Consider the following 26784-nt stretch of genomic DNA (forward strand, 5'->3'; position numbering starts at 1 on the left):
ATTACTGTCGTAATTATAAATGGTTGCTATCTAAGGATGTTGCTAATGGATTCCATTATGAGCAAAACAAGCCAACTCCAGTTCTTCAGCCTTCTTCTTTATTCCCAGATACGTTGCTGCGTAGACCTTCTGAGCATGCCAGGCTAAGGAAAGCTGCTAGAGATATGCTCCATTCAGCTATTAGTCAGGAATGTACAAGGATATAGCCAGAGGCGAACACAAATCAGTACAGATTTTATGCTTAATTACGGTATCTTTCAGGAGGAAATCATATAAACCTTCATAGTAGGGTCTTTCCGTAAAAATCCTGTCCTGGCCCTTATAAACAATGTAGGTCTATTGAATTTTATAAAACTCAAACTTTTATAAAAACTCTGCTGCAGCCACCAAAACAAGGTTTATCTTTTAAAAGAATCGACACTGAAATAAAAAGAAATAAGAGCGAAATAAGAAATCTGTGCCCTATCCCCATGTAAATGTTATTGTATTGCCTCCCTCGCTATAGTCTTTAACCCCAGAAAAAATATGAACTCCCAATTCTCTACCATTAAAATGTTGCCAACTTTTATTGTCAGAACAGAGAAATCAGGGATGCTGTAACTACAATTCACTCTAACCCTTCATCCTGCCCTCAGATGTTGACTTGGTTGGATATAGACTCACTCCACCAGGTCCCTGATGTATTCAAATTTTCCCCTTTCTTGAAAGAACTGCCTAATGCCAGGACCTGGAGAAGTTATTGAGGTTAGAAGAAGTATGCTAATTGGGAAGGGCTAATTGTTTCAAGAAGCTGGGGAGGGGGAGCTGCCTTGATGGTCTTGGCCTGTTCCTAATAAAATGAAGAAGCAGCACTGACTTCAATCCCAAAATCAAGGAACTCCTGGAGTTTCCACAGGCTAACAAAATGACTTTACCTAGCCCTTTATCCCCCATGGATGACATCTGGAGGGAAACCAGACCCTCTTCAGTCTCCAGTCATAAATTGGTTGTGCCAAGGCCAGTAAATCTGGATTGATTTAAGAAAGTTTTTTTTTCATCCTCACAATCAAATGAAGTCATTGTTAATTAGATGTTTTCTGTTAACAGTGTCACTCCTGCCTATATTACCTCCTCACACATCAACTGCACTTGTTCAGCATTTTGATTTTAATATGAGAAGGGGATAAGCCATCCAGTAATTCAGAATAAAGGAGAAAATTATGGTTCTAATCTAAAAAAAAATCCCTCTACAAAAAAATCCCTACTTGTAAAACAGCTAGAATCTACTAAACAATGTCACAGATATAACTTAACTTCAGGTTAAATTATGCCATTCCAGGTAGATTGTTCTGCCCCAATTTTTAAAGGGTGATGGGGTGGGATTTTAAGAATAATTAAACCAATCAGCTTAGAGTAGGAGCACCTATTAGCCAGAAATCTAATTTAATGCTCAAAAGTGTATCTTTGTCGTAGGGTTGGCTACCATAAACCAATGTTTTAGGTTTGCTTCTCTAAGCCATGTAGGCAAAACTAGGGTACTCCACTTTACGCTTGTCTTCCCAAACATAAGACATTCTAAACTAATTGAAGTGGACATCTTAGGAAATATGTATAGGATTTATTCCCCAGACATTTTGGGTTTGGTTGGACCAGGAATTATCAGCTTCAGTTCAAAAGACTGAGTTATAACATAAAGCATCTTATAACTATGAGTGCATGAGAACATCGTCAACGATGTTCAGACATTTCAGGATGGTCATCAAAACCGAAGGACATTGTTTTTTCAAAGGTCCCCACTAGGTTTACTTTCTGGAAATAACTTTAGGACATTCCTGGTTGCGTACTGCTATTGAGGACTCTGATTGGAAGACATTTGGATATGGCCTAACTCAAACTCAAGGCCCAGGGGCTGGATCCAGCCTATGGGCTATTTAGATCTGGCCTCCTGGGCCACCCTGGAAATAGCGAAGGACTGACCACGGTGCCTCTGCCAATGAAAATGGAGCTTGGGAAGGACGTGCTCAACCCACTTGGGCTCCGCTATCGGCCATGAAGACGTCCTGCAGCCCTGGGGAGGCCACACACAGCTTCCCCAAGCTCCATTTTTGCTGGCAGAGGGCTGCAGTGGCAGAAAACAGAGCCTCGACTAGTGGTGTTGAGCTAGCCATGCCCACCATGGATACGTTCCCCCCCAATCCCCAAGGCAAACACAACCCTGATACAGCCTTCAATGAAATCAAGTTTGACACCCCTGGCCTAACTTTTTAATTTATTCTTTCTGGAGCAGGATAATTGTGCCTTTTTCAATAAGCAGGACAATTCTGCTGGCAGCCCTCTGTAATCATCTTCCTGCCCAATGGTAGGGATTTGTACTAAAAGAAGTATCTTGTCCTAAACCCTTCCAGCCGGTTCAATGACAAAACCGCGAAGCCCTTATCCGCACTGACATAAGTGCAGAGGGCAAATCCGCGCCGTCCGAAGCACTAAGGAAAAAGGGGACCCTAGCGCGACGACATAACCGCGGAGGGCAAATCCGTGCCTTCCGAAGCACTCAGCACCCTAACCCTAACCCTAACCCTAACCCTAAACCTAACCCTAACCCTAACCCTAAACCTAAACCTAACCCTAACCCTAAACCTAACCCTAAACCTAACCCTAAACCTAACCCCTAAACCTAATCCTAACCCTTACCTTAATTTAAATCGGCTTTCTGCCGCCGCGCTGTTTTAAAGAGCCCTTCTGTCGCTGCGCTGTTGTTGCCGCGGTGATGACGTCGCGGTGATGATGTCGCGGCTTTAGCGACACGGTTTTATCGCCGCTATTTTGATGAGCGCGGTTTTGTCGGGCCACGCTTCCAGCCAGTGCATCTTTCAACCGGGATTAATTTTAGCTGCTATGCTCAAGAAGTTAACATTGATTAAAAAGTAGCTGAATTAATACTATGAATTCAGGCTACTTCCGATCAAATTATAGCACCAGTTTGTTAATTAGAAGGATGAAAAAGACTTGCTAAGAATAGGCTGAGAATTTTGGATGACAGCAGCCCAAACGCTTTCAAATCACTCTATTCTAGATTGTAGCTCTGCCTATTTGAATAAGATTTTGTTAAGTGCAGCACAATAAATACATAAAAATAAGCCCCCTTCCTGCTTTAAATAATTTACTTCCTGAGCAGTCTCTTAATACTATTTTCACAATGAGCAAATAGTCATAGAGTTGGCTCATTTTCCTCCTTTCTACTCCGTATTAAAATGTCCTGTAAGCACTCAGCCATATTTCCTTTTTATGATGGATGGTTGACTGAGCTTCAATTGGCTGGGTCCATACAACATGCTCTCTGCACATGTTCTCCTAAACAAACTACATAGTGGATTAGCACAATGTTGAATTAGGCCATTGCAGGACACTCCCCCAGGGTGACCTCCTAAGTTATATGGTTTATAACCTTTTGATGCAAAACTTTGAGGGCTGTTTCCCCCTGCAATATCCAGCTGTTAAAGGGCTACATAAAGAGCAACACAAGCCTATAAAGAAGAGAGTACTAATAAGGTTAATAAGACTTACTCTTAGGCAAAACTCACCAGCCCATGTAATCAAACCAGAATAGCAATAGCAATAAAAATAGCAGTTAGATTTATATATCGCTTCATAGGGCTTTCAGCCCTCTCTAAACGGTTTACAGAGTCAGCATATCGCCCCCACAGTCTGGGTCCTCATTTCACCCACCTCGGAAGGATGGAAGACTGAGTCAACCTTGAGCCAGTGAGATTTGAACCGCTGAACTGCAGATAACAGTCAGCTGAAGTGGCCTGCAGTACTGCACCCTAACCACTGCGCCACCTTGCCCCAAGTGACTTGGGGCACCAAGCTAAGTAAAATGACACATTTAATTTTTTTCAGAAATTAAAAAGAAATATGAATATTTGCAGTTCCCTTGAGGAGTGGGAGTAGCAATTACATGTACTGACTATGGCATTGGTTACTGGCCTGTAGGCTAGTATGGTTCCACCACAAAACCGCGGACGACAAAATCGCAGTCGACGAAAGCGCATATGTGACGTCATCACAGCGCAACGAAAAAGATCGAAAAATGTAAAAATAAAGCGAAAACCTTACCCTAACTCCCCCAAACCTAACCCTAAACCTAACCCTAAACCTAACCCTTAACCTAACCCTAAACCTAACCCTAAACCTAACCCTTAACCTAACGAAAAACCTAACGCTAACTCTTAACCTAACGCTAAACGTAACGCTAACGCTCTAAACCTAACCCTAACCCTTAACCTAACCCTAACCCTAACCCTTAACCTAACCCTTACCTTTATGTGAATCGGCTTGCTGTAATTTAATTTTTATTTCAATTTTTTGATCTTTTTCATCGCGTTGTGATGACGTCACATACGCGATTTCGTCGACCGCGCTTTTGTGGAACGCGGTTTTGACGGGTCACGGGCTAGTATTAGCACTAGTTGCCAAATAAATCTCTGTGAAGTTGCACCTCCATTCATTCTATTGCGCAATGGGTATTATTTTAAACAATTACTCATGGTAAGTTTTGATCCTGATGGTTACTGTTGGTAACTAGCAACCCTCTTCTTCATCTCTGCCTGAGGAAGACTCAGGAAAAATGTCCCAACACTGAAATATTTACCTAAAAGCTGCATAGAATTTCTTAGAGTCTTACTTGGATTAGAACAACACTTCAATTTTGAGAAATAATGTTTCCAAATAATTCCCAGGATTGCCTTTCTCAACCTTCCTCAGTAGATACTTTTTGTCTCAATCCTACGAACTACCAGTGTTATATAATGCAGACAAAGGCAGAAATAAGAGTATTAAGCCAATACTTAAGCCAAGACCTTCTAAGAAATCCAGGTAGGTTGCCAACCATTGTTAGAGCAGAGCCACTATTTCTTTAACAATTATCCAGATGCAAAATAGTTACATATGAGTCTTTCTGTCTCCCTTTCCATGCTATCTCCCATAGTCAGTCCTCAGAAAAACTATTCTTGCTGAATCCTAGCCTTCTTGGATAGTTGTTAAAACTATAAGCAGTCCAGAAAGAAACAAATAAAAAGAAGAGGGGGGGGGAAACAGGTTGGTACTTCAGCTCCATGCTATCTCAAAAGGAAGAGGGAGAGCAGAATAAGAAGGGAAGAAGAGAAAGGCAGATAAGAAAAATGTTAGATAATCTAATACATTTAGTTCCTTGCTTTTAAATACAGTCTGGTTTGAGGTGAATACTAATATAATTATTGAAAAAGTGGCCTGATTAATTCAGAAAGCTGAAGGCATAACCCATACTATATTTTGCTCCATCCTTCTAGCTGTTTTGGATATCATTCCAATCATTCTAAGCCAGACTGCAATCTAATAATGAAATTTAGAAGACACACAGTTTGGAAAAACCTATGCTCTTCATAATGAGATGCATTCTGCACAGGCTCAGATGAAGCAAAGTCTCTGTGTATGGATGTATGTTCTTCCAAGTCTGAAGTGCTGATAAAAGTTTTAGCTTTGCTCAACCCACCCCTTTGTATTCCAAAGAGTATCTATTACAGTGAATGTGCAGGAATCCAAATGCTTGTTCTGATCTTTGGAACTTTGTAGAATTTGCACTATGAAGTTACTCACATTTAACCATGATTTACTCAAAATAACTGCATGGGACATACTGAACTACATACTAACCAGAGAGGCTGCTCTTGAACAACATATTGTTCTATAATGTAGTTAGCTAGTTTTTGATCCCCCAGCAGGTGGTAGCAATTAATCATTCTTGACTGGAAGGTCAACCCTGTTTAAGTTATTATATAGGGGGTTGTGCACACCTGGGAATTCCAGGGCTGTTGGCTAGACTGGAAAGTTTAAAAAATACCCTGGAAGATGGCAAATTATTTGATGTTGCTTTTTTACAAAATCTGCATCCATACAGTCATCAGGAGTAGAGCTTAGCTCAAGGGCATCTTTATTACCTGGGTAGAAAGTATGTTATCTGGGTTGCTATGGGTACAATAAAAGTAGGAATCCAGCGAATGGTGATAATGGAAGAACCAGAGATGAGTTTAGAAGATATTGCACATTCTGAATAAATATATTCCAGGAGGAAAATTATTATATTAGATTATATGAATAGATGGATGAGAATCAGGTGAGACAGTCATAAAAGTAATTAGACCATTTGGCAATCAAAGAATTAATGAGAACTGTGATTAGTGAGTATTGTTTAGATCAAGGTCTGTTTCAAATAGATGGTTTAAGCATGCACATCTGTTCCTGTAGACAAGACATTATAGCAGTAGACAAGGTCAAAATCAGAAACTGTTCGCATGTGGATATGCAAAAGAATAAATATATTTCTAAAAGCATGATTGATTTATGTGTTTGTGATGAATTGAGAGACTGATTGACAGATGAGATTGAGAGATTCTGAAGGTGACACAGACCATCTGTTGATAACATCATGAGTAGATCTTGGGAAGAATTGAGATAAAAGAAAATGAAAGAGGCAAAAGAAATTTGAGAAAAAGAAGAACTGCAGGAAGAGAAAGTGTGAAGCCTGCTTGAAAACCTATTGAAAGCTAGACTGATCTGAATAGAAGTAATGTATGGAAAGAGGATGGGAAGTAAATAGAATATGCCATATAATGACAAAGAAGATTGTCATTATATGAAAATATGAAAAAGGATACTTCATAGAGTGTTGAAGTGGAAGAGGCTATGGATAAAGAAAAATGTACATACAGGAATGAGTGTTGGACAAAAGGAGGAAGAGAAAGAAATAATTTAGTGTTTAGAAAAAAGAAAGCAAGGAATTGTTAAGATCAAAAGCAGTAGAGGAAAAGGCCAAACAAGGAATCTGTTGCAGAATGAATGGAATTAAAAGACACAGAGATGAAGTGGTTTTGGAAGGAAAATGCTGTAAGGAAAAATATTAGACATTTGCTGGAAAGTTATAGAGCTACCTCAACAAGTGAAATTGAAATAAATGCCATAAATGTAACTAATTGAATGAGATGATGAAAAAGAAGTAATGCATGCTATAGGAATGTTTTTTAAAAAGTAGAATGGCAGATGAAAATATGGAGTAATAATATACTATTTTTCCATATGTGAATATGGAGAAATAGTAAAATATGGGTGTGGTTTGCTTATAGAGTGGCTATGAGACTTTCTTTATGCGCATGCAAAGACTGCACCTTTGCCTAATGTTTTGTAGAATATTATTGTTTCCCTGTACAAAAGGACAAGTGGTAAAAGTGACTGCAAAAGCTACATGGGAGATTATGGAGTTTAGCTCTAAAGTGGTTGGGCAAAATTCTGATTGTTATTTCTCAAACCTCTGCAGTTCATTTTTAATTGGATAAGAGCTCCACTGATATATTTGTTCTGCAACAGGTCACGGAAAAATGTATAAAAGTGAGAAATAAATATACTGTTTGTTAATTTAGAAAAATGTATGATAAAGTGAATGGGCTATTGCTGAATGTGATAAGAATGATATATGACAGAAGCATCTATGAAAACAAATTAAATGTTTAGCAAATGCTTCAACATTGAGTAGGTAGACAAAATGTGTGAGGTCTCCTTGGTTATTTAATCTATTTATGTAAGAAAAGATTACAAGGAATGTTTGTGGTGATATTAGAGATGTATTGGGAACTTGAGCATACATACACTTTTGCATGCAGAGGGTGCCAAGTTGTTTGCCAAAAACCTGGTTTCACTAATTGTATGGTGCAATAAGGAATATGGATCTAAAATTTAATTAAGATTAAGATAGCTATTTTGAGAGGGAAAAGGGAATGGATGGACGGATGGACAGACAGATGGACAGATGAAAAAGTAGAGGAATGTGTGACCCTTGGTAGAATGTTAACTGAAGATGGGTAAATGGGTGGAAAAATTTAAACATTCACATATTAGAAGGATGATACTGGATATTACATATTCTGCTGCAAATAATGTTTCTCAAAACAAGCAAACTGGATGTGTCTAAGAGTGAGCTTCTTCCCCCTTTGTCAAATGGGAGATGTGTTATATCAAACTACATAAATTATATTATAATTTAATAAATTATAATTTAAATAGAATGGGACTGGAGTCCTTGAGTGTATGGAGTAAAACAAGGAAAAATAGGAACAGAAATGAATGAGTGCTGAAGGAATGTGGATTGAATTCTAAAGAGAGTGCTATGGAGAGAATGAGTGAGAACTGATTTGCAAACAAATATACTTGAGGAAAGAGTGAGTAAATGGAAAGGAATGGAAAAACTGAGAAGTCTGTTTCCATAAATTGAGGAGATCCCCCCAAAAGAGAAAGGTAAAACATTTAGAAAAAAGGCTAGAAATGAGGAGACTGTGAGTTCTAGTCCCACCTTAGGCACAAAGCCAGTTAAGTGACCTTGGGGCCAGTCACACACACTCAGCCCAACAAAGCAGGCAATGGCAATCAGAAAAACCTTGCTAAGAAAACTGCAGGGATTTGTCTGCAGGCAGTCTCTGAGAATCAGACTCAATTGAATGTGGTCTGCACGTGGTGGAAGCAAATGATTTGTCAAAATAGAAAGGTGTAAAGAGGACAGTGCATTGTGTTGATGTAGGCAGGATCTAATTACTTTGTCCTTTATTGTTCCTACCTCACGCCTCTAACTTCCTTTGCTTGTTGTTGCTTAATCTCTCTCTCGCATTCTCACATAGCACGGCTTATTCCGGGAGGGAATCATAACCTCAGGGCGGTGTCTTCGGGGGTTTGATCAGCACTTCCTCCTGCAGGAGAAGCTAAACCACAAATTCTCCCAATCGCATTATCGGAAATAAAGCCAGCTGATGCACCCCATTTATCCATACCATGCGGGCTCGTGGATAACAAGCAATGGTTCCGCTCCCAATGGATCAGCTTTTCCTGCCCGCGCCTAGTAAAAATCTCTCGGGGGGTGGGGGGGAAACAAGCTGCTCTTTTTCAGTTGCAAGCAGTGAAAGAGACCTGACACTTTCTTTGCTGGTCGAGGAAGGTGGGTTAAGCCTTGGATCGGGGCCGCTGAAAAACTCTTTTTTGCCTGAGTTTTCTCCCTCGCTGCACAGCACAAGCCCCATCCAGAGTATCTGAGCCGCTATATATATAGCTCGCTCTGCCCTCTTCTAAAACAACTGCGGAAGATCTCTTCCCCACGCAATGCGCACCCACCCTTGGTCTCTCAACTCTCGGTTCCACACAACTGCCAGAGAAAAGGGCTTCGGATCACCTAAATCACCTCTGGAAAAGGAGGCGCGCAGCTGAGCTTTGGGATTCCAGCGTCCCTGCCGCCCCCGAGTTTAGCCAGTCGGACTCCGTCCCATCCCAGAGCCAGCCTAAAGGGCGGGGACCCCGCTGGGAGAGGCCTTTGGCTTGCACCCCAGCAGCAGAGTGGGGGAGCGGAAAAGGCTTTGCTAGCCCTGGCTTGAGCCTTGCCTCCGCAGCTGCCGGACCCAAGGCTCTGCCGCCGCCCCAGGGGAAATAATTTCCCTGTTGGTTCCATTAAGCAGAGGTCTTCAAACTTGGCAACTTTAAGACTTGTGGACTTCAACTCCCAGAATTCTCCAGCATAGCATAGCTGGCTGGAGAATTCTGGGAATTGAAGTCCACAAGTCTTAAAGTTGCTAAGTTTGAAGACTTCTGATTAATGGAACCAACAGAGCAATTATTCCACCTGGGGCGCCGGCACAGCTATGCTGGCTGGAGAATTCTGGGAGTTGAAGTCCACAAGTCTTAAAGGTGCCAACTTTGGGGACCCCTGCATTAGATTAAGGTCTCCGCCCGCCTTTTCACCTGGTACCGCAACGTCGTCTACAAGCCCCCGCCCGACCAGCCGAGAAAGGAAGCGCACCCACTAACATGACTTGGGACGGCAGCCGAACCGTTCTTCATCTCGGTTCGGGCACGAAGGGGAGGGGGATGCCCGTTCTTTAGATCTGGCAACCTGCGATTTACAACTAGGTGCCAGAGACCTGCGTGTTTTGGATCCACGTCTGAACGGAATTGGGGATTTCTTCCCTAGAAGGAGCAAAAAAGAGTTTCCCAAAGCTATTTGCTGAAAAGTAAATTCCACCTGCCAATAGATTCTCCAGAGGGATTCAGAGGAAAGCAAGTAAGGGTTGTAGCAGTGATGAAATTCAATTTTTTACTACCGATTCTGTGGGCGTGGCAAAATCTCCATTCCCTTCCCATTCCAGGGGAAGGATACTGCAAAATCCCCATTCCTACCCCACTCTGGGGACAGCCAGAGGTGGTATTTGCCAATTCTCCGAACTACTCAAAATTTCCGCTACCTGTTGGTCAGAACTTGCTAAATTTCAGCCCTGAGTTGGAGGCCCTTACTTGGTTCTGGGAACTACTTCTGAGTAATTCGCAGAACTAAGACCAAGGTCAACCATCTTATATACTTCCAACTGGCCTCTCTCAAACTGGTTTTTGTGGGTCATCCACATCTGTACACACCCACATCCTGTAGCAAAGAAGGACCCCTGGTCTGGGCACTTTGGCCTGAAGGGAACAAGGAGGAGAAATAGAGAACCCTCCCACAAACCTGAAAGAAAGTTGAGCATCCCAAACTGCAGGACTCTTAACTAGAACCCCTCTTCTACAGCCATGGTGCTGTTGCAAAAGTAATTCTGTCTTAATCAGATGCGTCTTAGTTAAATAAAAGAGCAGCTTCTTAATCTATGAAATAAACTGAGAAAGGGGACGGGGTAGAAGAAAGAAGTTAGGGGGGGTCACTTGAAAACAAATTCAAGCTGCTTTAGCCTGAAAGTCAGAGATGGGACATATGGGATGGAGGAGATGGGGGGAGGTGGCTGGTTTTTTTCCTCTACCCAAGAGCAAAAATTCCTCCCAACTGCCTATACTTTCAAGTGGTGAATATGGTCAAATTCCCAAGGGGAAAGTTCAGGGTGAAACCACATTCCTGACTCCCTTCTTGGCTGCTGGCCTTCAGAAAGGCTACCAAAAGTTCAACTGCCAGCCCAATTAAAGAGACACTACTGGAAATCCTTTGCCAAAAAGACTGGCAGCTCAAAAAAAAAAAAAAAACTTGTTTCAAAACTCATCTCCATACTTCCAGAGTTACTTCAAATGAAAACTTGCCCTACCTTTTCTTAAAAGAGAGAGAAGCCATTAATTAATACCGTGTTGTTTTTTTCCCCAGACTTTCTCTCCCTGGTTGAGCTTATTTAAATTGTGAATGTGCCTAGGCCACCTCTAGTTTCTGCATATCCCCAGAGGTTTCCATCATTTCCTGTGAGCGTTAAAGTAGCTCTTTCTGCCTTATTCTGGGATACTGAGTGTGGGTTGGTGTTTTGTTTTTCATAAGTAGTCGGCTCCAATGTATTCAGTTAAAAATGCACCCTTTTTTTCAAGAAACACTCAAGAACTTCAGCAACTAGGCTGCCATCCTATGCTGGCAGTCCTCAACGTACGACCACAATTGAGCCCCAAACGTATGTTGCTAAGATAAATTTGTTAAGTGAGTTTGCCCCATTCACTAACAAAAGTGGTGGTTCACTTAACAAATGTTAAGTGAATCACATTGGTTAAGTGAATCACATTTGTTAAGTGAATCACATTGGTTAAGTGAATCACATTGGTTAAGTGAATCACATTGGTTAAGTGAATCGCATTGGTTGAGTGAATCGCATTGGTTGAGTGAATCACATTGGTTAAGCGAATCACATTGGTTAAGCGAATCACATTGGTTAAGCGAATCACATTGGTTAAGCGAATCACATTGGTTAAGCGAATCACATTGGTTAAGCGAATCACATTGGTTAAGTGAATCACATTTCTTAAGCGAATCACATTTCTTAAGCGAATCACATTTCTTAAGCGAATCACATTGGTTAAGTGAATCACATTGGTTGAGTGAATCGCATTGGTTAAGTGAATCACATTGGTTGAGTGAATCACATTGGTTGAGTGAATCACATTGGTTAAGTGAATCACATTGGTTGAGTGAATCGCATTGGTTGAGTGAATCACATTGGTTAAGTGAATCACGTTGGTTAAGTGAATCGCATTGGTTGAGTGAATCACATTGGTTAAGTGAATCGCATTGGTTAAGTGAATCGCATTGGTTGAGTGAATTGCATTGGTTGAGTGAATCACATTGGTTAAGTGAATCACATTGGTTGAGTGAATCACATTGGTTAAGTGAATCACATTGGTTAAGTGAATCACATTGGTTGAGTGAATCACATTGGTTAAGTGAATCGCATTGGTTGAGTGAATCACATTGGTTAAGTGAATCACATTGGTTGAGTGAATCGCATTGGTTGAGTGAATCGCATTGGTTGAGTGAATCACATAGGTTAAGTGAATCACATTAGTTGAGTGAATCATGACAGTTCTTAAATTAGTAACCTGGTTGTTTAAGTAAATCCAGCTCCTCCACAGACTTGCTTGTCAGAAGGTCGCAAAAGGGGATCACATGATTGCAACTGTCATAAATGCAAGTCAGTTGTCAAGCATCTGAAAGTAAATCACGTAACCATGGGGATGCTACAATGGTCGTAAGTGTGAAAAAAATGGTCATATAAGTCACTTTTTGGGAGTGCCATTGTAATTTTGAACAGTCACTAAATGGACTGTTGTAAGTCCAAGGACTACCTGTACTTGAGCCGGTCCCATTGAGCTGAGTTCCCAGCTGAGTTTCCTCACTTGCAATTTAGAGAGTGTCCCTAAGGCCTTCTGTGGTGGGACTGTTGTTCACTCCAAAAGTTAGTCTCACCTAGCCTCAACATGATTTAAACCACACACTTAGGTCATCAATTCTGGAAGCTGAATAAAAGCTGCAGGTTGCAGGTAAGGCAACAGCCACCTTACTGCCCATGCTTGTTGTGGTGTGCATAAGAACATGCCTTCCTGTCCTCTGATTCTTGTAAGCAACATCAAAGGATATGTTACAGGTAGAACTAAAATGGATTTGGAGTCTGTTGGGAAACCAGCCAAGTGGCTAAGGCCCACGGCAATGCCTTTGGGTCATTAATCTACTTCCAACACCACCTCTCTTTCCCAGCATTTGTTTTCAGAGTTATTGTGATTATTTCAGACTTCCTTTTATACCTCGTGCTCGCACTCCTGATATTATCTTCTCTCCAGGCTTCTTTCCCACAGGAAAGGAAAAGATAATTTCGGTATTATTTTTAGGAAAGAAGAGAAGTTATACTTATGCAACTCCATACTTGCACAGTTCCAAAGTGAGGCTGGTGGGGAGCCCTCGCCTCGGATTTAATATTTTGTGCTTCCTCGTTGCAGCATCCTGAAAATAATTAGCCATATAAAACTGACTTCAGTATGGATTCTTTGCCAGTTTCCTTGTCTTTGTCCTTTGCTGTTTCAATCTCTTCTCCTGGTGAGGTAGAACCAGTTTTGCCCAGCAGTTAATCAGTTTTCAGTTCTCCTGCTGCAGTGCACAAGACCTACCAAGCTGCATAATCATGGCAAGGCTTTTCTCCCTCCTCCATTGGTATTTCTGCCTTAAATACGAACTTTACAGTATTTATATATAAATATGTATAACTTTATATTTAAGTCAGAACGCTATCTTCCCTTATATTTCTACATTTATTTTTAACTTCAAAGTGACCAAAATATATGTAGAAGGATACATAGCCTAGAACTCAAGCTGTAAAGATCCTCTAGAGCAGGGGTCTCCAACCTTGGCAACTTTAGGACTTGTGGGCTTCAACTCCCAGAATTCCTCAGCCAGCGCGTGCACTGGCTGAGGAATTCTGGGAGCTGAAGTCCACAAGTCCTAAAGTTGCCAAGGTTGGAGACCCCTGCTCTAGAATCCAATGGTTCTTGGGGCCTATATGGATGCATTCATGTAGTTACCTAGGCAATAATAAGGAAGTAGTTTATCATTGTCCAGATTTTTCTTTAACTTCCCAATCTAGACAATAGCACTGGAATTCCCTTGTGGTCTCCCATCAAATTAAAAAAACTAAAGTCCAGCACTGCTCAGTTTTATTCTAAACTAAAATCACTAGATGGGTCCTATGCCATCAACCACCCAAGTTATTTTTTTGAACCAGTGGCAGCTTCTCTCCCTCTAAAGAAAGTTTGAAGGCAGGATTAAAATCCGGATTTATTTAGAATACACATCCCAAGCCTGATGCTTTCTTTGCCACATTGCCATGAGCACCAAGGAGATTTAATCTAATTCAGCATCCAGTCACAAGGGATGACACAGTTGCATGGTGAGACAGTTCATATGTACACCCGATTTTATGCTGGTATTGTTTTGTGCCAAAATAAAAAAGGGTGCGATAACGCTTTAAATCAAGCATAGAGGTGTGTAAGATTCCACTGTACATGGGCTAAAATGCCATCCCCACCTCTCACCCCTCACCCCCCACCCCATCTTTCCCTTGGGATCAGGAAAGTTTGACTGTAACCACTTGTTGAGGAGATCTGGCTACGGGATAGTTGAAAAGCCCAGAACACCTGCAATCTGCTGATCCGGATAAAATAATGGAGATCAGTTCCTCCCTCCTTCTCTCTCTCTCTCTCTCTCTTTCTCTCTCTCTCTCTCTTTCTCTATCTCCCTCTTCTTCTCTTTCTGTCTCCCTCCTTCCTTTCAGGAAAGACTCAACCCTGGAGAATTATTGGAGAGAGAAATCAGGAGCAGCAGGGCCAAAGCAGACAGGCGAAGAATTGAAAGTCAGTGTAGTTCCTCTACTTTCTGTTTCGGCAGCTATCCTCCGTTCCTCTCCACCATCACAAATCCTCCTGCTCCCACTGCTTGTGGTCCACCAAATGTTAGAAAGGTTTTGCTTCTCCCATTGCACCCGTCGGACTCTGCGACTCCGCGTGGCTTGAAGCGCCCTTTCGCCCAGGTGAGGCGGAAGGGCAAGAAACGGCTTGCCGCATCTGTCTCTGCCAGGCAGGTCGACCAGGAAGGAACGTCTCTGAATCGATCCGATCTGTCTTTGTTTCTAAATAACAAGGCTGGATGGGTGAGTTGCTTAAGAGTCTAAATAACAACTTTAATTCATCAGACAGAGAAAGGAAGAAGGGAGACGTAGATTGGAACAGAAGGGAAACATTGACCAAGATGGGGGGGGGGGGGAGCGAAAATGTTAAATTGTAGGATGCCAGGGGGAAAAGCAGAGAATTTCTCTAGGGAATAACATTCTAAGGCCCTTGCCTTCTTTTATTCCATCAGTTTTACCCGCTGAATAAATAAGCAAGATACGTATGAATGGACATTCATTTTATACACACCTATCTTGTGCATGAAATTTGGAGATAAAGTACTTTCATGTATCACCCTGCATGGAAAGGTGCGCCTGGGCAATTAATGTGACTGCGAGAAAAATGTGCAGATCTTGCACTTGAGATTTTTAGGAATATCTGTCTGACTATTTAATAAGCTCTTGCATATTTAGAACCACACACCTACTTGCCTTATCTAGGATCCCTCAGAGAAACAGAAAAATAGATACACAGCCAATTCAAACCACGCTATCAGCATTGGAAATATACACAGTTGTAAACCAATAAACCTGCTATATGCTTTATAGGAAAGGAAGTACCACTGATTTAAATGGAAAGGGTTATAAGTTCAGGCAGAGGGAAATAATATGTAATTTGCACAGAAATTTGTGCTTTTGGCCACTTTGCAACTGCAAACAAATTAGGTGTCTATAAATTCATATTTCATTCTTCTAGACCAGCGCTTCTGGTGCCTTTTGGGTAACACTGTTCGAGATCATCAACTCATTCCAGATGCAGGGAAATGGAACCGCAAAATGGGCAGAGCCTCCCTACCAGCCTTTCCCCGTTTCCCAGAGACTTCTGCAAAAGTGAACACAATAAAAGAATCCGGCATACTTGAAAAGAGAGAAATAAATGCGACTCTCCTTAAGGTTGATTCTTATTATTTTCCTTACAGTGGAGCTCAGAGAACGACAACTCCACCTTGGCTGCTGGGAAAGGATTGTTTCTATGCGCTTCCGCCAAGTTTCTCATGGTTTCCCTCTGTTAGCAGTCCCATTCCTAGTTGTTGGCTAATGCAAGCCTCACACTCCCCAGTCTATCGTTTCCATCTTTGATGCTTTGTAGATAAAGGTCACCACGGAACCAGTTTCCCCCAGTTGATGTCAAGCGCATCAAGTACCAGAATCAAATTCTCTCACACCGCCCACAGGGCCACTGTGACCCCCTGTTGTCTGGGAAGACTCTCTGTCCAAAAGGCATTTCTCCCAATTGCCCTGGCACTGCAAGGTGGAGGGGGGCTTCTGGAAAATATCTTCTAGGGTCGTTTCAGTCTCTCTGAGAAATCAGGGCTGCTGTTAACAGCCACTCTGAGCTCAAAAGAGAGGTGTCCCGTTTCAGGGAGGTGTCACAATCTTGCTTAGAAGAGCCCAGAGGACAGCTAACAATGGAGTTCTGGATCTTGATCGCTTCCTGAACAAATCCCTTGCAAAGCCTATTATTTAGTATACCAGGAACAGTTATGATACTTGAAAAGTTCAGAGGTGAAGGGCTGGAGTGAAGAGCAATATGCTAGCCAGAGCTGATAGATACTGTAAATCTAAATAAAAGTTCTGGCAAGATGCTAACCTAGGCAGTTATTTTATCTCTCCTTCCCCACATGCCACCCTTTTGTTTTCTCTCTCTCTCTCTCTCTCTCTCTCTCTCTCTCTCTCTCTCTCTCTCTCTCTCTCTCTCTCTCTCTCTCTCTCTCTCTCTCTCTCTCTCTCTCTCTCTCTCTCTCTCTCTCGAAAGCTGTTTTGCAAACTAGTATTTACTGACAAGGAAAAGGAATGGCCAAAATCAACTCACACTTTTGGCACTGACTTGTCTCTGGGAATTAGTCGTAAGGTACCAGGAATCCAAAGACAGGTATCTTCTTCTAATGGATACACATGTCTTTCCAATCTGATCTTAAATTTTAGTTTTTGAAAATATGCGTCTTTCTGTTTTGCCGTCTTTTTTATTTTATTTGTATATCTTATTTATTTCTTCCCACATTTTCCTTCCTTTTCCTGTCCATAGGTCAGAACAAGTATGGGAGAGATGCACAAAATTTATTTATTTTTTTAAAAAAAAACAACAACTGGGGATTATCAGTGTGCTTGAAAAGGGAGCGCCCATTCTTTTCACTTTCTGAGTTCATTCTTTACTCAAAAAGTGAAAAGAATGGGCGCTCCCTTATTTAAAAATGAATAAACAAACTAAGCTGGCAAACTAAGAAAATAAAGGCAATCTCCATCTTAGTCCTTTTATCATCTCTTCCACCTCAGATCCTCTCCTACATCCAGCACCCTTTATTCCAGCGGACTCCCTGAACAGACCAAATCTGCGAAACAACATTGCGATGCTTGGAGTACCACATACTTCTTCCAGGCTTCCTGGAGATCTTCCTTACCCATTTCAACTTCCAAGACGTGTATTTTTTTTGGTTCCCATTCTTACCCTTAAAAAAAAAACCTTACAGTGATTCTAAAACGTGGGGGGGGGGAATCAATGTTGACCCTTTCTTTAGCTTGCCCCCTCCACCCACCGTTTCAAATGAAGCCGTTTTAGTTTGTGAAATTGTGACATAAGCAAAGTTTAAGTAGGTGAAAACAGATTTCATTTCCCAGAATAATTCATTTCTAAGTGAAGATTTTAGGATGGGGCAAAAGACAACGGGGTGCAATAGGAGGGGGAACTTCTGGTCCCCACCACTCCTTCCAGGGAGCCCAGATGTCTGCAGCTGAAATTGATCTCTAACATACAGCACAACTGTCCTCCTCAGTGTTGACATCCCCCCACTCCCCACCCCAAATGTAGCTGAAACGGGGAGAGCAGCCTGCCTGCTTTGTCACTTCAAGAGAATTAAAAGGATTTAAAGGCAGCACTTAGGGTGACACTGCTTGGATGGTCTGTTTGCTTTGATTCCCAGTATGGGGACAGTCTGTTTGAACCGATTCCCAGTGTGGTCCTGGGGGGGAGAAAGGATGACCACCATCTCATCAAGAGCCTTCATCCCTCCGGAGGGAGGGAGTTTCACTGCTCAGCAGCCCCCTGGACTTCCCCCCCACCAGTGCCAATAGATTTATGGTCTCCCTCTCCACACTGTCTTTTTCCCTCTCTCTCACTCCCAAACGCCCATCCATAGTAATTAGCACATATGTTCTAAATAGATGATAGTTTTGTGAGCAATAAAGCAATTACCCATCGGTGAAGCTGACAGTTCCTCCAACTAAACTCCAACCAGCAGCTAATTGGAAAAGTCATTTCAGCTCCATTGTCTGCAATTAGTCTTGCTAAACTACTACACCCAAACTAGCCAGTTTGAGGTTTATTTATTCATTTTCATTTTCATCGAATCAGGTGTAAACTTGTGCAAAATCCGGATTTTAATTTGTCTCTTTCCTGCTTTCTGCCCCCACTCTGTAGCAATTCCCATTCCCTTCACACACTCAAGAGACAGAGTTTATTTCCCTCAGAGAACTGAAAGGCTTGGTAATTCCCAAACATTCATCACATTTGCTACAGCTTTTGTTAAAAGCTACATTTCCCTCAGCCATCCGAGACACAAACGCCGGTCAGTTTAGTCACATAGGCAAGATTTAACCGCTCCCTCAAACTTTCAGGTTTTTTTAGGAACCCCGCCCACCCCCTCCTCTTGTTCAATGTTTAACTTCAAATTGGGGGATTACTGGGAAGATTCTCGCTCTAGCCCAAAGCACTACATCAAAATAAATCAGGTATTCTAGTTAATACGTAGCAGGTCATTTTCTTGGTGACAAATGAGGTGATTAAGGGAGCTGAAAAAAACAAAAAAAAAAGTTCAACCAGGAATTTCGGACCAGTTAGCACAGTTATAGTTGTTTTAGTAGTGGTGGTGGGGGGAGGGTCAAAATGAAGAGAGAATAAAGAGCAGCTGCATCTGACCCATTTTTCCTCAAGATACAAAATATGAAGAGGGTCTTCGAGGGAAACGTCTGTGTGTGTGTGTGTGTGTGTGTGTGTGTGTGTGTGTGTCCCCACACTCATACAGATGCATGCAAAGAGGCTGGAAGGAATAACCAAGGCCTGCTTGGGACCATTAACTGGACTCCTGCACTGGCTTTAATGCCACTTTCTGTGGCATGAACCAACGGGCTTTTGTCTACCCTGGGCCAAAGCCAAGCTGGGGTTGTGTGGTAGGGCAGCCACTCAGCTCTTGGAAGTGCAGAGGCATTGCAGCAGGAATGTGCCAAATGGATGAATGGAGGCGGGGGCCTCTCAACCCGACTGCTGTCCAGTTAAACTGGGAAAGTCGGGAAGGACAGAACTGTGGATTGAGTTGGAAATGGGTGGCCTTATCAAGAAAGCCTTCTGCAAGCAGAAGTATTTGAAAATATGTCCGTGCCTGATGGCTAAGAAAAGAGGAAGGGTCATACTGCCTCTTTCAGCCAAAGCCTATAACTTATGGCTCCTACACTAGTAAGGGTAGAAGGGCCACCTTCTGAGGCACAGGAATCCTTTTTAAGATTCAGCCTATCCATCTTAACAGTCTAGCAATAAAAGACACACTGATCTCACACAGGTAGATAAGGGCAAAGCAATAAGCAAGCTAGGAAATCATGAAGGACATCCTGGAGGGCCTGTCCCAACGTTAGGTTAATCTGAGCACTTTGGGGAAGGGAGCAGAGGTCAGCCAGGTGGCAGCCAGAGGCTCTGCAGCCACCACCAACTCCTCCCATCGATGAGGCCAGGCCTCCTGACCTCAATCCAGCTTCTGCCCCTCCAAATGGGGAGCTTGGTAAAAAGCATCCCTGCAGGAATTCTCCTGTGATTCTTTCCAATAATGGTGCAAGGGTCCTTATTTAAAAGATCCAATCTCGGAATGCCAGCGTTGTGTGAATGCAGTGCAAGGCCAGGAACCTGGGGAAGGCTGGAGGACCTACTGCAGGAGCCCAACCCTTCCTCTTGCCTCCTAGGAGCACTTGGGGCAACCCAGTTTCTCCCTGCCTGGCCTGGTCCCTTTCCTTCTGTGAAGAGCAATTAGGAGATGCCTATTCAAAACTGCTGATCCAAGGAGAAAAGAGGAATAGATAAAAGGCGGCTTCAAGTGACCTCTTCGTCCTTTTCACACCAACCTGAGCCCCCAGAATAGCTGAGGATCAGCTGGGACAAAGGAGTCCCCTCCCTCTTTTTTGCCCTTTCAGTTCTAGGAGCCTCTTTGCAAGGGGCTGACAATAAAGACGAGCCCTCTGTTCCTCACCCCCAATTCGCCAGGACCTTTAGAATACTTTCTGTCACACACACACACACACACACACACACACACACACACACACCCCTTAGCCTGCTTCAGTGTGGTGCGATTCTTTATGGTCTGTTTGGGTGGCTGGTTTCACTGACTTCTCCCAGTGCTCCCTTCCGTCCCTCCCGCGCCCACCCGCCCGACTCTTTCCCTCCGCCTCCCCCTCGGTCGTCCGCCCGTAATAAACATATCTTGGCCCTGACAGTCTAAGGGGGAAAAACGCGATTTATTATGTCCAGCAAGCCTAGGATGAGCTGGCCGGGTCGGGTGTGTGTGGATATAGTGTAATCGTGCACAAGAAGTCCAGCTGGGTTTCTTGGACGCCTCCCTTTTCCAAACTCCACCTTGCATCACTTCAGCGCATTTCAGCAAAATAAAGAAACGCCAAGTTTCTCACTTTGCCCCAAGTGGGGTTTTCTCCCTTTCCCTGCCCTTCAATTTCACTTTGACTCCGAAGGCCACGAAAGGGAAGCGTCCCTTAATCAGGCTCCTGAGCGACCTAACAGATAAAACGTCCGCGAGACGAGCCAGCCACTTTAGTCTTCTAGGTAAATGGTTTGGGGGCGACGGTCCGGCTGGGAGACGAAAAGCGCTGATTCCCGGCTCCTATTCCCCAAGACCTCTCTTTCCGGCCGCAACTCAAATCAGGCCCGGAGCCTGCGGTGCCTCCGAAGATCCGGCCTTTGCCTTTGGATCTCCTGAACAAGAAGTTCTCTCCCACCCTGCTTTCCAAACTGGCCATTCCCCCCTCGTTCCTTTCTCCTTCCACTCAAAGCTCACCGCAGCTTTGCACCAATACTGTAGTAAATATCAGGCCTCGAAATTTTTATAGGGTGAGAAATCCAGGGGGTGGGGAGGGACTTGGTTTAATAGGAGAAAGAAGTGAACTTGTGGGTCCTTTGGTTCACCCAAAAGTGAACTTTAACTTTTTCAGAGGGCCAAGAAGGAGTTTTCCTCTCGGGAATTGGCCAACGTTGCCTGATGGAAAATCGATGGGGATTCTATCCTACACAAACTTTCTTGGGGGGCATTCTCCCTTGAAGGGGGAAGGGAGGAGTGGAGTAATGGGGACCTTTCCCGGGGAGAAGCCGCAAGGAATTCCCAGGGATTGCGCTAGACAAGGACTTGGTGCCCCTTTGAGCTCAGTGTAGCAGACACCTCTTGTTTCCACCCTTCAGGTGCTTCTCTCTGAGTCAGCGCCTGGCTCCCTGTTGCCCCCCTAGGCCACATCAAACCCCGGGAATGGCCTGAGTTGGTAGGCCAGATGGCCACAGACTTGTGGAAAGGATCCTGCTCCTTGCTGGACGGCCACAGTTGAGACTTCATACTTCTTTTTCAACAACTTTGAAGGTACCCATGTTAGTTTTCAACTGGTGAAGATGGTCTCCAGGGAAGCAAAATAGTGAAACGCTGACAGGCTGGCGGGGCTTTTCCCCAGCTCAGGCTTGGCTTTGAATAAACAGGCGGGTTTTTCCTCTCCTTTGGTGGGGAAAGGCACTTTCTCTAAACTTGCTATCTTTTTCCCACCAAGTTTGCAGAATCTTATTGATTTTGGCAGGCTTCCTTACTTCCAAATAAGTAGTTTGAAAGTAATTGCTAATGGCTTTTGTAGTATCCGGTATCCAAGAACTAAATAAAGATATATCTGACTCGGATATTGGATATGATCAAGGACACCTTATTTACACAGACCATGCATACAAACAGGTATCCCCCACTTAAATATAACCATAGTCTTTCTGAGAGCAGGTTAATTTTTATTCATTTCAGCTTCCCTTTTTTTTTAAAAAAAAAAGAGAAGATTGTTTGATGACTTTATTTTCCTCTTTTTAAAAAAACTCAAAACCCAACAGTTAAGGCAGAACCAATCGGCCATCAGACATCCGATTTTCTCAAGTAAAAACAATAAGGAGGACGGCCAGATCAGTTGCACTTCACGAAGAAGGGAAGGGAAGATACCACTCTTTTTAAAAAAATATCTAGGTGTCCCCTGGCTATTTATAGACAGGAGCCAACAACCTGCTTGAGACTTTTCGAGGGAAGATTCAAATGAGAAAAACAGTTCTCAGACGGGAGGGCGCAGCTATCTGTGATGTGCAAAATTAGATTTATACAGACTGCAAGTAATGGGGGGAGAAACAGGCAAGGCGACATTGAGCTGGGGTGGGAAAGCAGTTTCACTGAAAACCGGGTAGCAGAGGAGCAAAGGATTTACCCGTGACCAAGGCCTACTTCTGCGGGTAGAGGGAACAACCTTGCTAGGTAGGCTCCTCTGCCTAACGCAGGCTTCTGAGAGGCACTAATGGATCTGGGCAAGGAACATCTAGACCGTGGCCATCGCTGGGCACTCTGCACTTGGCCGGACCTAAAAAGAGGTGGGGACGAGGGGCTGAATTGTTTAGGCAACCATTAATCTTTTGCCCGTAGAGTGGAAGTGCTGGACCAAAACCCTGGAGGGAGAATGCATCTCGATCTGCTCTCTGATGACCCGGGCAGCCGAAAGCTAGGAAGCCAATCTTGGGGAGACTCCCTCGAAGTCTTTGAGAGCTGATTTGCAGGGCTCTCAAACGGCCCAGCAGGCTGTTAAGTCTGTGAAAGCAAGAGAACAGAATTCCAAGCACGCCTTCCGTATGTCTTGCTTTCTGGATTTGTTTTAAGGTTGATCTATGGAGAACGGGAATGGCATATGTGTGCTTTAAAAAGCAGCTCCCAAATGTCATGTCCTAACGAAATGCAGCTGGATCTCGTACCAGAATAGGAAGTGAGCTGCTCAGCTTTCCTTTAAAAAAAAAAAAGTAACATATTTTTCTCCACTCAGGAAAGCGAAGATCCCGATAGCTTTCCTTATAAGGATGATTTAACAAGATAAGCAAATCGTAGCACAAGCCAAGCAGTCCTATCTATGATAAAGGACGAGAATAATGCAGATGAATTTTCAGGGAAATTGGGCCTTTACCAGAAACTGGTTTCGGGGAAAACAACGTATCTAGACATAGATATGTTTTCTTTTTATTCCACAGTTTAGCTTTTATTTTTAAATTAGTAGAGGAAGGAGTCAGGTGTCTTTTCTTTTCTCTGCCTCCCTGTCCTTTTAGAAATAATTGGACAACTTATACCCAAAGTATACAGCAGCACTCCCCTGTAGTCCAGGCAATGTGTAAATCTCTCCTCTTCGTATACCAGCCCTGAAGAGAGTGCAAGGAGGTCTTTCTTTTACACCCATCAACTTTGTTGTTCTGCTCAGAATTAAGTTTCATAGCATTCAGTTGGCCCTATTCCCAGGAAGGGGTCTTTGGGACTACATCTTCAAGCGGCGCAGGTCCTTTCCTAAGTGCTTCCATAGAAAAGGATTTGGGTGGCAAAGGATTCGCTCAGCCTGAATCTCTACTTTCACATAAAAAAACACCATCAAAATATGCGAACGGCTCATCTAAAGTATCAAGAAAGCAGCCCAGGTTTTTCTTTACTTAGCCTTCGGCTTCTTATTCCCCAAACATTACAATTTCATGGGACACCATCTGTATGGTTTATGGCATCGGCAGCCCTGCTCTCTCATGTCCAGAAAATACCATGAATGTCCTTTGATTTCAGTTTCTATGTCTCTTCTCCCCGTTTAAAAAAAGAGAAAGAAAGAAAAAACACACCTGAAAATGTCATCTGGCACCTTGGATGCCCAAAATACAACCTCCTTCTGTTTAAACCATTTACCCATTACTGGCCAAACTGGGATTCTCCATATCAATAAACACCAGGGAAACCAAAGCAAATTCAGTGTAAATACAACTAGCCTGGGACTTCAATTTAGAGCTTTCCTGTTTTTTAGATCAGATCTAAATTTTTGCCTAAAGCTATTTTTGCCTAAAGCTAGACGGGCTTTCCAGCAACTTTAATATGATACATTATTATTATTATTATTATTATTATTATTATTATTATTATTATTATTATTATTATTATTATTATTATTATTATTGTGCAGTCTCTCTGTAAAAGAAAAAAAGGGCACATGAATTTATAAAGTATTTCTAGATCTGAGCCATCTAAATTAATGCCGGTGGATAGTTTAAGGATTTCTTCTGTTCCTTTTTCCCAACTAGAACTGATATTCCTTAGGATCAAATCTCAGAACTTAAGGTTTCTTGAAGAAGCGATTGAAGTGGCCACTAATCACCCTATATTTTCTTTAAAAAAAAAAAGCCGATATTGCACAGGGTGTTATCTGATATCCTTCTGACAAGGACAAACCTCCACACATTGCTTTACACCCAGAAATAATTGGGATATTATTTGTCCTTCTTTTCAAGGCAACCCATACTCCCTTCCTTTTAATAAAGGCTGTGTGCTGGAGTGGAGGGGGAGAGGCCTTCGTCGCTGCCCTGCCTCTCTTTTTCCATTCTGTGGATCTCGCCCGTTGTCCCTCTAATCTGTTGACAGTCTCCCTCCCTCAGATAAACAATCTGCAATCGATCTTTTCATTAGGTGATCAAGTAACAAACCAAGCAGGTAAAGATCAGAGTGCGAGCAAGCTCAGCTCACACACCGCAGGGCCCCAGTGGCATGCTCTGTCTGCCGGGCAGATGCAAAGCTCCGGCGAGAAGACGGGGGTCTCGACGCAGCCCCCGCCTAGGCAGACTTCCGCCACCGCCGAAAGGGTCCAAGGACTCCCCTCGGAAGGTGAGTAAGCGCCTGCTCCTAACCAAGAGTGTTTCTTAAGAAAACGCACACATATATCTGGCGAAACATACACGCGTGGCTCCTACTTGGAGGGGTGGATGATGGAGAAAGTTCGGTGAATTTCGTGGAAACCTATCCGTAGATTTGGCCTTTTCTTTTGAAGATTGGGATAACGAGGAAGCTTATGTATTGCACACAGCGCCTGTCCCCTAAGTTTTCCCTACGCTCCCCACATACACACAAGAGAGAGAAGGGGGAAGACAGAGAGAGGGGGGAGAGAGAGGGGGGGAGAGAGAGAGGGAGAGAGAAAGAGAGCTTCCAATCTGTTTGTGGTTGGAAAATCCCAACCAGGCCGGATCTGTTTCTGTTCAGCGTCCAGCAGAAGCTAAAGTGGTGGGAGAAAGAACAGCGGATCGGGCTCGGAAACTGTGTGTTGGAAGGCGGAGAAGAGGAGTGGGGGAGAGAGAGGGGGGAGAGGGGGGAGAGGGAGGGAGAGAGAGAGAGAGAGAGATTTTTAAAAGTTCCCCTGTCCAAGTTGTTGCTGCTTCGGTTGAACTCTTGTCAAAGGAGGAAGCGGGGCGGGGAGGGAGGAAGCGGGAGAGAATCTCAGCTCAAAGCAGCTGGATGCTGCTCCCCAGGGTTTAACTTTGTCAGAAATACAGGGGGCAGAAAGCAAAAATCTACTTGCCTTTAGACGGGCCAGGGCTGCTGCCTGCCAGCCGAGGGGATCCGGACTCCGAAGAAACCTCGCCCAAGGAGCTGGTGCCTCTCGCAGGCTTCCTCTGGCTGCTTCTTTCTCCCGCTCTCGCCCCTTTCTCCCTCCCTCTCCGCTTTTCTCTTGCTCTGCCTCTTTTTTTCCCCTCCGTCTCTCCGCAGTCCGGGGAGTAAAATCTTAGATGATACACATACAGAACTGGGGTGGGTGGGTGGGTGAGGGTGGTGGGAGTGTGTGCGTGTGTGCCTGTGAGAGATTTAATCTTATTCCTTTCACCTTTTTCAGCGACCACCAGAATACAGGACCGAGACTTTATTGGAAAAGAGGGAGCGAGGCGGGGGGGGGGGTTGGGAAGCCCGCTGTTGCATTTTCAATAACACCCTTTTTATCAATGCAGCCTACAATAAGAACGGCTTGGCAGGGAAAACTGATTGCGGCGCCCGGGGGGGGGGTTGGAGAGGGGGAAGTCACCCTTCATTATTCCACCACCAAATTGCGAACTGCCTGTTGGGCTCCAGAAAGCGCCCCTTTGCATCTGAGCTCCTGAACTTTCGAAACTAGCAAGGGACACCCGAGTCACCCACCGATACAACTTTTTGCATCTCGGCAAAAAGAAAAAAAAATCCGTACTTAATATCTCAGGAATCCCTTGCCTTCTGGCCTTAGAACTTTTATAGAAGTTGGGAAGTGGGGGAAATATTGAAAAGGTGTCGATCGGAGCACTGAGAGCATAACCTCTTGGACGTTAATAAAAATGGTATATATATTCGCTATCCCTATGAAACAAATATTTTACCCTCTCAGGCTTTCTTTCCCTTTGGAATTTAAAGGGACAAATAAGATGCTTCACAACCACCCTGATCCTGTAGAAGCCGCTGGGGATTTTTTACCACAACACAAGGGGGGGAGGCGATATAGACTGCAGTTTGAACACACACACACAGCGCGCCTCTCTCTCTCTCTCTCTCTCTCTCTCTCTCTCTCTCTCTCTCTCTCTCTCTCTCTTCCTGTCCGCTAGATGGCAGCACGATTCAGCGATTCCATTAGCAATGGGGAAGGAGAATCTGTCCTCCACCCGCCTCAACACACACACACAGACGCACACGTCCACACACATACAGACAGCACTGTTCCCAGC

The 26784-nt window shown here is 43.6% G+C and overlaps 1 protein-coding gene across 3 annotated transcripts in view; it reads right to left on the minus strand.

Moving 5' to 3' along the window:
• LOC106539128 (uncharacterized) overlaps window positions 1-26784 on the minus strand; it is a 129970-nt gene that overhangs the window by 102591 nt on the left and 595 nt on the right. The gene's annotated exons all lie outside the window — the stretch shown is intronic.

Source organism: Thamnophis sirtalis, unplaced genomic scaffold, assembly GCF_051295495.1.
Source record: "Thamnophis sirtalis isolate CommonGarterSnake01/CBP01778 unplaced genomic scaffold, rThaSir2_p1.2 scaffold_5, whole genome shotgun sequence".
NCBI lineage: Eukaryota > Metazoa > Chordata > Lepidosauria > Squamata > Natricidae > Thamnophis > Thamnophis sirtalis.